At 39.0% G+C, this 17,356-nt stretch overlaps 1 pseudogene; it reads left to right on the top strand.

Moving 5' to 3' along the window:
* The first annotated feature begins 384 nt into the window (after nt 1-384).
* Nucleotides 385-1,105, top strand: LOC100611223 (large ribosomal subunit protein uL6-like; annotated as a pseudogene).
* Nucleotides 1,106-17,356: the final 16,251 nt, after the last annotated feature.

Genomic DNA, 17,356 nt, shown 5'->3' with positions numbered 1-17,356 from the left:
ATTGAATAGGCAACTGAATGTAAGAAGAGGAAATATTTTATCTTGATGTTTGGAACATTATTTTTTGATTGGTACAGGGAAAAAATGTTGGACTTACAGCAAAGTATAACCTTATTCTGCTTTACTCTGTAGTAAACAATATTAACGTCATAAAAATGTAAATGCTATCTTTTGAGGGGCTTTCAAGTTTCAAAACTATTCTACACAAAACAAAGAAATCTTAATTTTTGTCACAGAACTGAATAAATGACTGAATTAAATGATTTCATTTAGTTACATTAATTATTTACTTCTTATCAATTGGGAGGTGCAAGGTCAGGAGGAGAGATGAAGGATAATGCAAGAGTAGCTTACAAAACAGGGAGCCAATATGTTCTAGTTGAACTGAATAAGAGCTCTCTTTGCTGCATCTACTGCGAAAATGAAGACCATTCTCAGCAATCATACTGTCGACATTCCAGAAAATGTCGACATTACTCTGAAGGGATGCACAGTTATTGTGAAGGGCCCCAGAGGAACCCTGCGGAGGGACTTCAATCACATCAGTAGAACTCAGTCTTCTTGGAAAGAAAAAAAAGAGGCTCCAAGTTGACAAACGGTGGGGGAACAGAAAGAAACTGGCTACCGTTCGGACTATCTGTAGTCATGTACAGAACATGATCAAGGGTGTTACACTAGGCTTCCATTACAAGATGAGATCTGTGTATGCTCACTTCCCCATCAATGTCGTTATCCAGGAGAATGGGTCTCTTGTTGAAATCCGAAATTTCTTGGGTAAAAAATACATCCGCAGGGTTTGGATGAGAGCAGGTGTTGTTTGTTCAGTATCTCAAGCCCAGAAAGATGAATTAATCTTTGAAGGAAATGACATTGAGCTTGTTTCAAATTCAGCGGCTTTGATTCAACAAGCCACAACAGTTAAAAACAAGGATATCAGGGAATTTTTGGATGGTATCTATGTCTCTGAAAAAGGAACTGTTCAGCAGGCTGATGAATAAGATCTAAGAGTTATCCAGCTACAGAAAGAAGATGCCAGATGACTCCTAAGACCTACTTGTGATATTTAAATGATGCAATAAAAGACCTATTGATTTGGGAAAAAAAATATACTGAGTAAGATACTAATGTTTAAGAATATGTGAATTTATCAATGTAGCCATTAAAAGAAAAGCAAGAGTAGTGACTGTAATTACTTACACAGTATTTACTATGTGCCAGGCACAGTTCTAAGCATTTTACATACATTAAGTCATTTAATCCTCACAATAATCACTCTAAGTATTCAGAGACTTTTGTCCACTTGAGAGACAGTAAAACTGAGTCACCAGGTGCAGTGGCTCACGCCTGTAATCCCAGCACTTGGGAGGCCGAGGCGGGCGGATCACCTGAGGTCGGGAGTTTGAGACCAGGCTGGCTAACATGGAGAAACCCTGTCTCCACTAAAAATACAAAATTAGCCAGACATGGTGGTGCATGCCTGTAATCCCAGCTACTCGGGAGGCTGAGACAGGAGAATCGCTTGAACACAGGAGGCGGAGGTTGCGGTGAGCCGAGATCGCGCCATTGCACTCCAGCCTGGGCAACAAGAGTGAAACTCCGTCTCAAAAACAAAAACAAAAACAGAAAACAAACAAAAAAAAACTGAGTCACAGAGGGTTAAGTAACTTGCCCAAGTTTACGTACATAGTAATGGTGGCTCACAAATGGAAATAAAATAACGATTTAATTAAGAGGTATGGATGGGAAAATTGATAAGTATGAAAAATGATTTGTATTAGGAAGCAATATATCTTATATATTATCCCAAGTTGATAAATTTGCAGTAATAAGCTATTTAGAGCTGTGGAGTTTCAACTGTAATTACTAGAAGAACTAGAGGCTGGGCAGCAGAGTACTTTATATTTTACTTTCCATTTTAAGCCATTTTACATAGTTATTTAATAAGTGTATATATTTTTTTAAAGTTTTAACTCTTTTTTTATTAGAAAAAAAAAGTTTAGGCTGGGAGCGGTGGCTCACGCCTGTAATCCTGGCACTTTGGGAGGCTGAGGTGGGCGGATCACCTGAGGTCGGGAGTTCGAGACCAGCCTGACCAACGTAGAGAAACCCTCATCTCTACTAAAAATAAAAAATTAGCCGGCCGTGGTGGGGCATGGCTGTAATCCCAGCTACTCGGGAGGCTGAGGCAGAAGAATCACTTGAACCCAGGAGGCGGAGGTGGTGGTGAGCTGAGATCACGCTGCTGCGCTCCAGCCTGGGCAACAAGAGCGAAACTCCGCCTCAAAAAAAAAAAAAAAAAAAATTAAACTGGGCCAGGTGTGGTGACTCATGTCTATAATCTCAACGCTTTGGCAGGCTGAGGTGGAAGGATCACTTGAGCCCAGGAGTTCAAGACCAGCCTGGGCAACATGGCGAAAACCCAGCTCTGAAAAAATTAAAAACTTAGTCAAGTTTGGTGGCATGCACCTTTGGTCCCACTTATTCAAGGAGTGTCACTTGAGCCCACGAGGATGAGGCTGCAATGAGCCATGATCACACCACTGCACTCCCACTCCCACCTGGGTGACAGAATGAAAATTACAATTAAAATTAAACAGATCACCTCCTTCCAAACATCTTACTCACTCACACATAATGAAACATCTCTCAAGATAGCTTCCTCTTGATTTTAGATATTAGTACATTCATACTTGGGGAGATTGCAGATAATACTACCAAAATACAAAAAGTGTCTTCAGGTCATTTTGGTTAAAAGTGCCTCATCTGCCATGTGTCTGTATACAGTTCATCTTGTGTTCATAAAAGGTGACATTAGAAACATCTTACAAAGCTGTTAAAATGTTTGTGTCATCTGAGCACAGTGCTTACTAAAGTAATGTAGTGAAGAAAAATCCCATGGCCTGGGAGAGTAAAGATGATGAAAGTGTTACAGTGAGAGCATACAATAGAAATACTGAAGAGTTAATGATGCCAAATTAAAGAGCAACCAAAAGCAGAGTCATCATGGGATTATAGAAAGGAAGAGAATGTTAATTTATTCATTCTCTTATTTAACCAATATTTATTGGGCATCTATGTGTTCTTAATGTATATCACATGTTAAATGCTGAGCTTATAAAAAAATTGGACATGCAACTTGCTCTTAGTTTACAGTTTAGCAGATAATACAAAGGGTGCATATAAATACCTTTAGTATATGATAGAAATTTATAAGTAACATCATGTGATAAAAATATGGTAACAAAAGTAAGGGAGAAATGCTCCAGGGAAATTATAAAAAATTGAGCAATTTTTAATTGTATCATGTGCTCAGTGACAGGCGGATGCAAACTAAGTTGTAGGCCCATCACTGGGGTTGATAAATATAGGTCAGAAGATAAGGAGACATCATGTGATGTTGCTACTGAACTAATCGTATGTAAAAGTAGCCATATATTTTTGTTAAGAGAACTACCTTTACCAATTCTTTCTGGAATAGGACAGTTACCCATACCTCTGCTGGGCACTCAGCCTACCCAAAGCCAGAATAATACAAGGAGAATATGATAGAGGAAAAAAATACAATATCTTTTAGCAAAATTGCACACTAGATTCAATGTTCAGTATTAGAAGGTTTGTGTGGTTAGGTGATTTTGACTCTGAGACTGAACCAGGTGGCTGATTTTTCAACTTCTGCATTGTGGGCAGGGTCCGAGAGGCTGTAGTACTCCCCCAGTGTCTCTCCCTTATCTCTCCACGCCCACCAACACACACACACACACACACACACACACACACACACATCCTTGTCCCTCTGTAGCTTGGGTTCCTTGTTAATCAGATACAGAGAGAGCCTGAGCCAGAGAGTGAAGAGAAAAAGGTGGGATGGTAAGGACAGGGAGGGGAGAGAAACTGGATGGCAGCCAGCTCATAAAGGTTCATTGGACAAAGCACAGCAGGACAATGTGGAATACAAGGTTGCAACTTTTTCTGGTATCTCTAAGAAGCTCATTGGAAAGGATGTTACTTTTGAATTCCCAGAGTTTCAGTTGTAAACAAAAATAACTAAAGTATATTTATAGTAAAAAAAAAAGACTCATCTTTAACACATTTAAACATTGAATTCAATCAGATCTAGTACTAGTTTTAGTGGACATGAAAAGATTTTGGGAAGTGGGCATTTAATAGGAAAATGCTAAGTGGAACCCAAATGTTCATCAGTCTTATGTCTTAGAAATTCAAACACAGATGAGGTATGTTAAAATGATCTGCCCCTGTTCACCCAGAGTTTCCAAAATATTGACATCAGAAGTGTGTTCTCCTGAACTTTCTCTGGAGGTTGGGCTCTAGGTCTATGGTTCCCATAGCAGTGAAAAACACATTCATCACTTTTTACTGTGAAGGGTTAACTATATCTCTCACTAGACAATGAGTTCCAACAGCATTAGATTCATGTCTTATTCATTTTTCTAGTAGTGTTACTTTGTTTTATATAGACTGCTTTTCTTTCTTTTCCCCTTTTCTTCTTTTTCAATAAATGTAATAAAATGTTCCCCCAAATGCCAAAAAATACTAAGGAAGAATCCCTTCACTAAAATAAGCCTTCATTTTGTTATTCATTATATCATTGTTTTCATTCATTGTGAGTCTGTTTAATTTTAAGTAGAAGCTTGTAAGACCAAATTTTTATAAATTAATGTAAGATGACTAATAAATACTCTAACAGAGTACAACAGCAAATAGCTGCTCAAATTCCAATGAAGGTGATTCTTTACCTAGTTCTCCTTACATTTTTTATTCTAGAATTGAATTTAGTGATAGCACAGAGAAAATTCACAGTTTTAAAAAGTAATGAACTACCTATACAATAGGACAAAAGATTTACTAAGCTGAAGTCATTTTATGCTTCATGCGCTTAACCCTAATATTTTGGGCAGATAACTTTTTATGAATCCAAAATAAGTAAGCATTCACAACAGCTTTTTAAAATTGTATTTGAAAATAGTGCATCATGAAAGTAGAAACCTTTAAACAACAGCTGCAAAAAATGTTAAGTCAGCAAAATTGTGTTCATGTGTTGGGTTTTTATTTGTTTCTGAAGACAAACACAATATATGAACCACTCTCCTGATTACAATGTGAGTACAACATATATTTCCATAAAAATATATTTACTTTTATACTAAATTTATATATACATGATTTATATGTACAATACACATATATAAATACACATATATTTATATTACATTTTATATATACGTATGTGCGTATTTTTGTATATATGCATATATATAAAATACTTGAACCTCAGAAAATTTTTACTTTGGCCTCTGTTGAAAGCACTCAATAAAGAGAAAATTTGTTCTATATTCAGATTCTATGACCTGGCTTCCTTATCAGTGGAAACATTGGCAAATATTAGCTTTACTTAGGATCAGATTTATTTCTGTTGTATATGCACATAGTTGTAATTGATTGCTTTCTATGTTAACTTCCCAGGAAACCAAGGGTTATTTTAAAGAAGCATTGTGGGTAATACTGAAATCCAGCGAACAAGAACAGGCAGGAGACATGATTGAACATTCTTTACAGAGGGAAAAAAAAGGCATTCAGAACTCATAATGTGCTCTAGAGTAGTTAGCTTCTGCTTAGTAGTCATAACATTACAAGAAACCAAATGTCAGGTTTAAAAATGATTAATGTGTAAATGAACTGTTGTGCTACCTGCTGCTAAGATCTCAACAATCAAAGTACTTTTAGCACTATCTTGGAACAAAAACCATCATTTCTAGGGCAGAGGTTTGCTTTATTTTTTTATATTTTTTGGGATGGACTCTTGCTCTGTCACCCAGGCTGGAGTGCAGTGGCGCAATCTCGGCTCATTGCAACCTCTGCCTCCAGGGTTCAAGCTATTCTCCTGCCTCAGCCTCCTGAGTAGCTGAGTACAGGCATGCACCACCATGCCTGGCTAATTTTTGTATTTTTAGTAGATATGTGGTTTCACCATGTTGGTCAGGCTGGTCTCGAACTCCTGACCTCGTGACCCGCCAGCCTCTGCCTCCCAAAGTGCTGGGATTACAGGCATGAGCCACCGTGCCCGGCTGGGGTTTACTTTTTCTCCTCATAAAAATGCTGATGTTTTATATGATTAGAATGAATCAAGTCAAAAGTGAAAATAGGCCAGGCACAGTGGCTCACATCTGTAATCCCAGCACTTTGGGAGGCTGAGGCAAGAGGATCCCTTGAGGTCAGGAGTTTGAGACCAGCCTGGCCAACATGGCAAACCCCATCTCTACTAAAAGTATAAAAATTAGCCAGGGCATGGTGGCACGCACCAGTAGTTACAGCTACTCGGGAGGCTGAAGCATGAGAATTGCTTGAACCCAGGAGGCAGAGGTTGCAGTGAGCTGAAATTGTGCCGCTGCACTCCAGCCTGGGCGACAGAGGGAGACTCTGTCTCAAAAAAAAAAAAAAAGAAAAGAAAGAAAAAGAAAAGAAAAGAAAAAGTTGAAGTACATTTCTATTACAACTTCAGTTTTGGTTTTTTATAACATATTGCTGTATAAAAGTTAACATATAAGGTAAGGAAAACTTAGTGCATTATGGCTATTAACTTATTTTATTTTGTCTAGTTTTTAACTGTTTATTTTCAATGTTTTTGGGTACATAGTAGGTATATATATTTATGGGATATATTAGATGTTTTGATATAGGCATGCAATGTGTAATAATCACATCATGGAAAATGGATATCCATCTCCTCAAGCATTTATCCTTTGTGTTACAAACAATCCAATTAGACCTTTTTAGTTATTTTTAAACGTACAATTAAATTATTATTGACTGTAGTCACCCTGTTGTGCTATCAAATACTAGGCCTTATTCATTCTTTCTAACTATTTTTTGTATCCATTAACTATCCCCACCTCCCTCTCACTCTCCCATTACCCTTCCCAGCTTCTGGTAGCCATCCTTCTACTGTCTATCTCCAAGGGTTCAATTGTTTTGATTTTTAGATCCACAAACAAGTGAGAACGTGCAATGTTTGTCTTTCTGTGCCTAGCTTATTTAACTTAACATAATGACCCCCAGTTCCATCCATGTTATTGCAAATGACTGAATCTCGTTATTTTTTATGACTAAATAGTACCCCATTGTATATAAGTATGACATTTTCTTTATTCATTTATCTGTTGATGAACACTTACATTGCTTCCAAATCTTAGCTATTGCGAACAGTGCTGCAATAAACATGGGAATGCAGATATCTCTGCAACATACTTATTCTCTTTCTTTGGAGTATATATGCAGCAGTGGGATTGCTGTACAGTACTTCTATTTTTAGTTTTTTGAGGAAGCTCCAAATTGTTCTCCATAGTGGTTACACTAATTTACATTCCCATCAACAGTATGAGAGTTCCCTTTTTTCTTAGCTTATATCCAAAAGACAGGCAATAACTGGGGGTGAGATTAGTTATGAGGGTGAGATGACATCTCATTGTAGTTTCGATTTGCACTTCTCTGATGATCAATGATGTTGAGCATCTTGTCTTATGTCTTCTATTGAAAAAATGTCTATTCAAACCTTTTTCCCATTTTTAATTGGATTATAGAATTGTTTGAGCCCCTTTATGGCTATTAACTTTAAAACAATAAATAGCTAATGTTTAATTTATGCTTATTATTCGGGTTCTTTTCAGTATCATTAGGATAACTTTGTGGGTATTGGCTTCAAAATTACATCCAGTAGGCCGGGCACAGTGGCTCATGCCTGTAATCCCAGCACTTTGGGAGGCTGAAGCAGGCAGATCACCTGAGGTCGGGAGCTCAAGACCAGCCTGGCCAAAATGGCGAGACCTCATCTCTACTAAAAATACAAAAATTAGCCTGGCATGGTGGCAGGGGCCTGTAATCCCAGATACTCGGTAGGCTGATGCAGGAGAATCGCTTGAACCTGGGAGGCAAAAGTTGCAGTGAGCTGAGATCACACCACTGCACTCCAGCCTGGGTGACAGAGCGAGACTATGACTAAAAAAATAAAATACTTTTTTTAAAAAAAAGAATAAATAAATTTTTTAAAATTTTAGAAAAAAGCTTAGTTCAGCCTGTAAAAATACAAATAATATGATTATGGACAAATAACCACTGAGCCACTAACCAATTTAATTTCTTCTCATATATGGTCAGAATGGAAGCTAACTTTCCTTCATAAGCAAGAAGTCATTGTATGCCATAATACTCAAAAGGAATGAAAACCACAAAGCAAAACTTTCCAGAAGATCATGAGAATCAGAGATCTTTTCGAAGACTTTATAAATTCTTGGCATTGGATCATACTTTAGCTTTGTTCAAGAGTCATTGTCTTTTGGAAGAAGTTTTCTGATCTCCCGGCTCATAAGCATTCAGGACACAGCAGGGGCCGAGTAAGGAAATTGTGGAGATTTTATACAAACTGGCACAAAGGATTCAGGTGACTCTGAAAGGTGGAGCAGTTGGTGTTCTGGGCAATGTTGCTGGGTGTTGGTGGCAACACATTTATGTGAAGTGAGTGGCCTGATTAGGGAAACAGAAGCAGTGTGATAGGAAAGGCTTGGCTTCTAAGAGTCATGGAAGGGTTTGTTACTTTCAAGAGTGGTATAATACATGCCGCTATTAATACTAACAGTACATTTTACTTGACAGCAAAGCAGCCAATCAACCCAGAACACCAATTGCTAATAGTGACGGGTCTAGGTAGAGTTAATGGGGCCTCAGACCTTTCAGAACTCATTGTTCTTTCAGAACCTAGGTTTGGTCAATGGCTCTTTAGTCAAACCAAGGAAGGTTGTGTCCCAAGTCCAGCTCGACTTAGAGGTTGGGAAAATCCTTGAAAATGTTGAATACTTGTTGCAACCATCCTTGCAGCCAAACATGGAATGAAGGTCAGGCATTTCTTTTCATGGCACCATAGCATCACACTATTATTTTCTAACTCTCTGTCTCTTCCAACAGACTGTAAATTATTTGAGTCAAGAAAACTTACATATTTTTGTATCTAAAGTGGCTTGCACAATATCTGAGACAGAATAAATATTTTTACAATGAATGAATGGATTAAGCAGCTAAGGACTAAATCAGAAGGGAAATCTAAAGCTGGAATGTTAGTCTATCAGAAGAGAGAGGTTCCAGGCGGAAAACGGTGGCTCACACCTGTAATGCCAGTGCTTTGGGAGGCTGAGGTGGGAGCATTGTTGAGACCAGGTATTAAAGATAAGCCTGGACAACATAACAAAACCCCTGTCTCTACAAAAAATTTAGAAATTAGCCATGTGTGGTAACACAAGCCTGTAGTCCCGGCTACTTGGGAGGCTGAGGCAGGAGGACCACTTGAGGCCAGAAGTTAGAGATTGGTGCACTATGATTGCACCACCGCACTGAAGCCTAGGTGACAGAGCAAGACCTCGTCTCAAAAAAGAGACAGAGAGAGAGAAGTGATGGAGCCTGAGTTGTTACTGTAGCTACCACTGAAGTTTGCCAATATGCCAACCACCACGTTAAACATTTTTCATGTATCATATAATCCTCACACAACCTTTTGAGGTAAGTACCATCATAAGTATCATGGTACAGATAAGTATATGATACAGATAAGGAAAATAAATAAAAGAAAATTACAGAAAATCCCCCAACAAAACGTGGCCCTGAGTCTCACAACTAGTAGGAATTGGACACCATAGCTTAAGAGTTTTTTTTAATTAATTAATTTATTTTTTATAGCAGTTTTAGGTTTGTGGAAAATTAAGCCGATAGTAAGAGAGCTCCCATATAACTCCTTACTCTTTAGCTTATAGTTTCCCTTATAATTAAAATCTTGCATTAATTGGTGTGTTATAATTAATAAACCAATAACAATATATTATTATTAACTAAAGCCCATAGTTTATGGTCCTTATTTTGTGTTGTACAGTTATATGGGGATTGACAAATACATACATAGCTTAAAATTGTAACCCCATGTCACAATAAAAAGATACTCTGGAATCATTAAAAAGATGTTTGAATGAATTCTGAGATCTCATCATGAAGATGGCAACTCTTCCAAATTAATCTATGACGTTAGTGCAATTCCTATCATACATCCAAAGGATCTTCATTAAATTTGAAAAACCCATGCAAAACTCAAATGGAAAAGGCCAAGAAGAGCCAGGACAATTTTGAAGAAGAGGAAGCATTATCTTTACCAGATATCAAGCTTATAATAAATCTATAATAATTAAAACATGCTCTTTTTACAATTAAACAGATCATCAAATAGACCATTAAAACGAAATACAAGTCTGGAAACAGACCCATGCATATATGGATTTTTTTATTTAAGGCAGAATTTTTATCTATTTATAAATCAGTTGGGAAATGGTAAACTATTCAATAAATGACACTGGAACAAATGATTCTCCATATGGGGTAAGAAGGAAAATTTTGCCACCCACCAAAAAATTAAGGTAAAGTAGACACTAAACATGAAAAACAAAACTATAAAACTTAAGAAAACACAGGAAAATGTCTTCATTATACCTGGGCCAGGACAGATTTCTTTAATAAGGCACAAATACCACAACTCATAAAGGAAAACTGATAAATTTGCATATAATAACATTTTTGCATATAATAACATTTGAAATTTTGTATGACAAAAGACACCATAAACAAAGTAAAAGGACATGCACAAATTGGAAGAATTTTGCAATTCACATAGCAAAATACTTAGAATTTACGAAGAACTGCCACTAGATAAATAAGGCAAAGCAAAAAGGAAAAATAAAGCAATTGATTTAAACAGGAGAGGAAAAAACGGATGGCAAAGAAAAATATGTAAAGATGTTCAACCTTGCTATGAATCAGAGGAATGCAAATGAAAGGCACAATGCTAGGCTCTTTTATACCTACTGGCTTGAGAAAAATTGAAAATTCATATTATGTGTTGGTAAAAGTGTAGAGAAATAGAAATTCTTGTACACTGCTAGAAATATAAATGACTCTCAATACTTTGGACAGTGAGGCAGAGACTGCTTATTCTTTATCAAATTCATTTTCTTCTTTTTCTAGGGTGCGCAGCTAGACTGTCTTTCCTAGGTTCCCTTGCAGTTGGGTGTGGTTATCTAACAGAATGTTACCAGTGGAATGGGATTAAAAATGATGTGTTTCTCCATGTCCTTTCCCCCTTCTGACTGCCTGGAATGGCCATGCCAAGGGAAACTTGAAAGTCACATGTTAAAAATGGCAGCATCCCTTACAGCCTGGTTACCTGAATAGCTGTGTAGAGCAGAGTACCCCTCCCCTCAACCCATTCTACAAGTTACCTGGTGTTCATTCAACTCACTATGAGGGTCTCAGCACATGCTGCTCTAGGTTTTTAGGTGAATGAGAAATAGACTGTTATTGTATTTGCTGCATTATTTTGGGGTGGGGGAGGGTCTGTCTGATGCTGAATCTGAGATGCATTTGGCAATATACAAGATCTATACCTGTGGCTAGCAATTCTGTTTTTACCTACATTCCCTAGAGAAACTAATAGTTATATGAAGAGGGAGACATGTATAAGAATGTTCATTGGCCGGGCGCGGTGGCTCACGCCTGTAATCCCAGCACTTTGGGAGGCCAAGGCAGGCGGATCACAAGGTCAGGAGTTCGAGACCAGCCTGGCCAATATGGTGAAACTCCGTATCTACTAAAAATACAAAAATTAGCCGGGTGTAGTGGCGGGCTCCTGTAGTCCCGGCTACTCTGGAGGCTGAGGCAGGAGAATCGGTTGAACCCGAGAGGCGAAGGTTGCAGTGAGCCAAGGTCGTAGCATTGCACTCCAGCCTGGGCGACAGAGCGAGACTGCGTCTCAAAAAAAAAAAAGTTCATTGCAGTACTAATGGTAATAGAGGAAAACGGGAGGAAAACTAACTACCTTCATACAGGAAAGGATAAATTGTGACTTGTTTATAAAATGGAATACCATAGACCAGTACTTATTAGCAATTTAGACACACACTTATTAACATGGATAACATTAAAAAGCAAATTATGGCCAGGCGCAGTGGCTCATACCTGTAATGCCAGCACTTTGGGAGGCCGAGATGAGTGGATCACTTGAAGCCAGAAGTTCAAAACCAGCCTGAGCAACATGGCGAAACACTGAATCTACGAAAAATACAAAAATTAGCCAGGTCTGATGGTGCACGCCCATAATCCCAGCTACTCGGGAGGCTGAGTCAGGAGAATCGCTTGAACCTGGGAGACACAGGTTGCAGTGAGCTGAGATGGCACCACTGCACTCCAAGCTGGGCAACAGAGCGAGACTCTGTCTTAAAAAAAAAAAAAAGCAACTTGCAAAATAACTATAATATGCCATCTATGTAAATATTTAAAGATCAGCCTATGGGGAACACTTATAAACAGTACGAAAATGAGAATTATAATGAAAATCACTAATTCAGTATAGGAATTCTGGGTCGGTCATGTATGATTGTGTTGTGGGCACCATTCATGTAAACTACAGTGTTTATGCAGTATTCAGTCTTCTATGATAGACATAGGAAGGAAAGGTAGAAAGATGGGCATGATTTTTTAATCATTTATTTATTTATTTTTGAAACAGTCTCACTCTGTTGCCCAGGCTGTAGTGCAGTGGCGTGATCTCAGCTCACTACAACCTCTGCCTCCCGGGTTCAAGCGATTCTCCTGGCTCAGCCTCCCCAGTAGCTGGGATTACAGGCACCTGCGATCATTACAGGCACGTGCCACCATGCCCAGCTAATTTTTGTGTTTTTAGTAAAGACGGGGTTTCACCATGTTGGTCAGGCTGGTCTCGAACTCCTGACCTTGTGATCCGCCTACCTCAGCCTCCCAAAGTGCTGGGATTATAAGCATGAGCCACCACACCCGGCCATTTTAATAATATTTTAACTTTAATTGTGTCTGTAATTTATTTTAAATGACAAAGAGAAAGAGAAAGAGAAGAATCTGATATTGTCAAATGTTGACTTTTGTTTAATCTTGCAGTTCATTAGTAGATGCCTTTTTTTTTTTTTTTGAGACAGAGTCTTGCTCTGTTGCCCAGGCTGGAGTGCAGTGGTGCGATCTCGGCTCACTGCAACCTCTGCCTCCCAAGTTCAAGCGATTCGCCTGCCTCAGCCTCCTGAGTAGCTGGGACTACAGGTACGTACCACCACACCCAGCTAATTTTTCTATTTTTAGTAGAGACAGGGTTTCACCATATTGGTCAGGCTGGTCTTGAACTCCTGACCTCGTGATCCACCCACCTCGGCCTCCCAAATTGCTGGGATTGCAGGCGTGAGCCACCGTGCCTAGCCCTTTTTATTTTTGTACTTTTTGCTACGTGAATAGTGTTTCATAATGTACCCTTTTTATTTTCATACTTTTTGCTACGTGAATAGTGTTTCATAATGTAAAAAGATAAAAAGAAAAGTAACTAAAGAAGGTCCCAAGGGCAATTCTTTTTATTATTTCACTATTTTATTATTCTTTTTATTATTTCACTTTATTTTTTTCGTGATTGAAAAGTAACGGCCAGGCGCAGTGGCTCAGGCCTGTAATCCCAGCAGGTTGGGAGGCCGAGGTGGGTGAATCATCTAAGGTCAAGAATTCGAGACCAGCCTGGCCAACACGGTGAAACCCTGTCCCTACTAAAAATATAAAAATTTACTGGGCGTGGTTGCACACACCTGTAATCCCAGCTACTTGGGAGGCTGAGGCACGAGAATCACTTGAACCTGAGAGGTGGAGGTTGCAGTGAACCGAGATCATGCCACTGCACCCCAGCCTGGGTGATAGAGTGAGACTCCATCTCAGAAAACAACAACAACAAAAGAAAATTAATAAATGCTTTATTATAGAAAAATTTGAAGAGCACAAAACACAAAAAAAGACTAAAGGAAATAAGTCACTCATATTCCCATTCTAGAAGTTCTTATATTTCTGAAAGTGTAGCAAGATTCCAAAGCCACTGGAAAAAGTGAAAATTATAATAAAATCTAGTATATGCATCAATATTTTGATGCTTATTTAACTGTAATATTCTACTGATATATTGTGGTTTGCCTATAGTATATGGCCCATAAAATTGGTATATTAGATAGGCAATAAAGTGACTGCTATGGTTTGCAGGGACCTTTATCAAAATAAAACTCATTAATTCCAGTTATTTTCAAATAGGAATAGAGAGGGGATTGGTGGGAGTTTACAGACATGGGCATGGCTATTGTTGGTTGGATGTGGAGCCTTAGAAAAAACACACTGTGTCTTTCATTTGTCTTATTACTCACCAGTGGATATTTATAACAATGAAGATGAAATTCGGTTTAAACAGTGCTGAGGACAATTCAGAAGCACTGAAAACAAAATGCATGTTAAAGGGTAGGTGCAGTGTGGCAGATTATATTTTCCAAATGTGGCCACAACAGTATCTTTTATCTCACCTCTCGTCTTACCATACATTTTCTTTCTTCCCATTGAGAGATGGGGTGTAGGTTATGACTTCTCCTCTCCAACCTGGGCAAGTCTTTGTGACTGCCTTGACCAAAAGCATATGGCAGAGGGATGCCATGTGACATCTAAGGACAGGTAATAAATATGCCACATGTTCACCTTGATCTCTAAGGATCACACTGAGGGATGCCACCCACATATAAGCAGCCTAAATATTCTGAGGCTGCCATACTTTGAGGAAGCCTAAAGTAGCTCATATAAAGAGACCCTGAGACTACTTGGAGAGAGATGCTTGACCTGCCCCCAGTTGCTTCAGCCCTTCATTGGTACAGTCAGTGTCTCACTACAATTGCATTAGAAACCCAAGCCAGAACCATCTAACCAAGGCTTTCCTGAATTTCTGACCCACAGAAACCATGAGAGATAAGGAAATGATTGTTGTTTTAAGCCATTAAGTTTTGGAGTGTTTTCTTAATACCACAATACATAAGTGAAACATGTAGAAAAGAGGATAGAAGAGTGAGTATAGTTAACAATAACTTATTGTGTATTTCAAAATAGCTGCACAAGAAGATTTGAAATGTTCTTAACATAAAGAAATGATAAATGTTTGAGGTGATGGATATCCTGATTACCCTGATTTGATCATTATACATTATATGCATGCATCAAAATATCACATGGACCCTATAAATATGTACAATTATTATGTATCAATTTTTTTAAAAACTATAAAACAGGCCATGCAAGGCGGCTCACACCTGTAATCCCAGCACTCTGGGAGGCTGAGGCGGGAGGAACACTTGAGCCCAGGAGTTTGAGACCAGCCTGGGCAACATAGTGAGACCCCATCTCTACAAAAAATAAAAAATTAGCTGGGTGTGGTGGTGTGTGCCTGTAGTCCCATCTACCCAGGAGGCTGAGCCAGGAGGATTGCTTGGGCCCAGGAGATGGAGACTGCAGTGAGCTATGATCTCACCACTGTACTTCAGCCTGGGTGACAGAGGTAGATCCTGTTTCAAGGAAAAAAAAAAAAAATTGCTTCTCCTTCTCTGACTTCTCCTCTTTCACTCTCACTCTCCAATGAAAAACAAACAAAAAAGAGTTTAGGATCAGTTGCTAGCCTCCAGATTCTGAAATTTTGTTAGTACCAATTGGAAGCTTCCAGTTTCTTCTTTCCACATACATAGTCCCTTGGGTCTGGTCTCTGGTAGTGTTTTGTACCTCAAGAGGGAACAATTAACGTTAGTTGAACAGATGACTATTCTGCAGCAGCTGAGCATTCTTACCCTGGGTTTTCACCTAGCCAACATGGTGAAATTCCGTCTCTACTAAAATTACAAAAAAAAATTAGCCAGGTGTGGTAGTGGTGCCTGTAATCCCAGCTACTCAGGAGCCTGAGGCAGGAGAATCGCTTCAACCCGGGAGGTGGAGGTTTCGGTGAGCCGAGGTCACGCCACTGCACTCCAGCCTGACAGACAGAGTGAGACTCTGTGTTACAAAAACAAACAAACAAACAAACAAAAAAAGGCCGGGCATGGTGGCTCATGCCTGTAATCCCAGCACTTTGGGAGGCCGAGGCAGGCGGATCACGAGGTCAAGAGATCGAGACCATCCTGGGCAACATGGTGAAACCCCTGTCTCTACTAAAAATACAAAAATTAGCTGGGCATGGTGGTGGGTGCCTGTAGTCCCAGCTACTCTGGAGGCTGAGGCAGGAGAATCGCTTGAACCCAGGAGGCGGAGGTTGCAATGAGCCAAGATCATACCACTGCACTCCAGCCTGGGCGACAGAGCTCGACAGAGTGAGACTCCGTCTCAAAATGATAGTAATAATAATAACACAATTTTAAAAAATGTTGGGTTTTCATAAAGTAAACCAACATTGGACGCCCTTGTATTCTCTTCATTGTTCTTCCCACAAACAGGAAGTATACTTACTTTGTAAGGCAGTACAGAATACTCTTCCCCTTAGAGCTTTGCCTAAAAGCTTTACTAGTTTCACTTTTTGAGTCATGATGTTTTCTTCTTGGCATAAATGATAATGTGCTGTCTTCAAAATACTAGACTACGTCTCTGAATTTTTTATCCACTGTATAGTTGAAGAACAAGTGTGTTTAGTTTTGAGGTATTGCATATCATATAGTCCTAGGAATCACTTCTATATAGTATTATTATCATTCTTCAAATCTTGGAATTACTACCTTTAAAGGAAGAATAGAAAGCAGGATTTCCAAGGAGGAAGGATTAAAAATCAATTGGAAAATAACCAAATTAAACATTAAAAAAAAATTAAAACATTCATTTAACTAAAATTAGTGCAATAAATAACTGGGTAAATTTCCAAGAGTATTTGTCTAATAAAATCTATTATTACTCTTTTTTGTAAATCAAAAAACCCCAGTTTAGGGAACTAGTTTGGGCAAAAAATGGGGATTTGTTGGCTCATTTAAACAAACCCTGGCTGAGCACGGTGGCTCACGCCTGTAATCCCAGCACTTTGGGAGGCCGAGGAGGGCAGATCACCAGAGGTCGGGAGTTCAAGACTAGCCTGACCAACATGGTGAAACCCTGTCTCTACTAAAAATACAAAAATTAGCTGAGCGTTGTGGCACGTGCCTGTAATCCCAGCTACTCAGGAGGCTGAGACAGGATAATTGCTTGAACCCGGGAGGCGGAGGTGGCAGTGAGCCGAGATGTCACCATTGTACTCCAGCCTGGGCAACAGAGTGAGACCCTGTCTCAAAAACCAAACCAAATAAAACCAAAAAACCCTATTAAGATCAGCAGTACAGTTAGCATCAAAGGTATCTGGAACCAGGAACTCAAAAGTATTGCAGTCTTTCTCCCTTGTACCGTCTCTCCCCGCTTTTTTCTCTCTTTCCCCGTTTTTTGGTTT

The sequence above is a fragment of the Pan troglodytes genome, chromosome 5, assembly GCF_028858775.2.
Source record: "Pan troglodytes isolate AG18354 chromosome 5, NHGRI_mPanTro3-v2.0_pri, whole genome shotgun sequence".
In the NCBI taxonomy this organism is placed as follows: domain Eukaryota; kingdom Metazoa; phylum Chordata; class Mammalia; order Primates; family Hominidae; genus Pan; species Pan troglodytes.
This window is presented reverse-complemented; position numbering and strand designations above follow the sequence as displayed.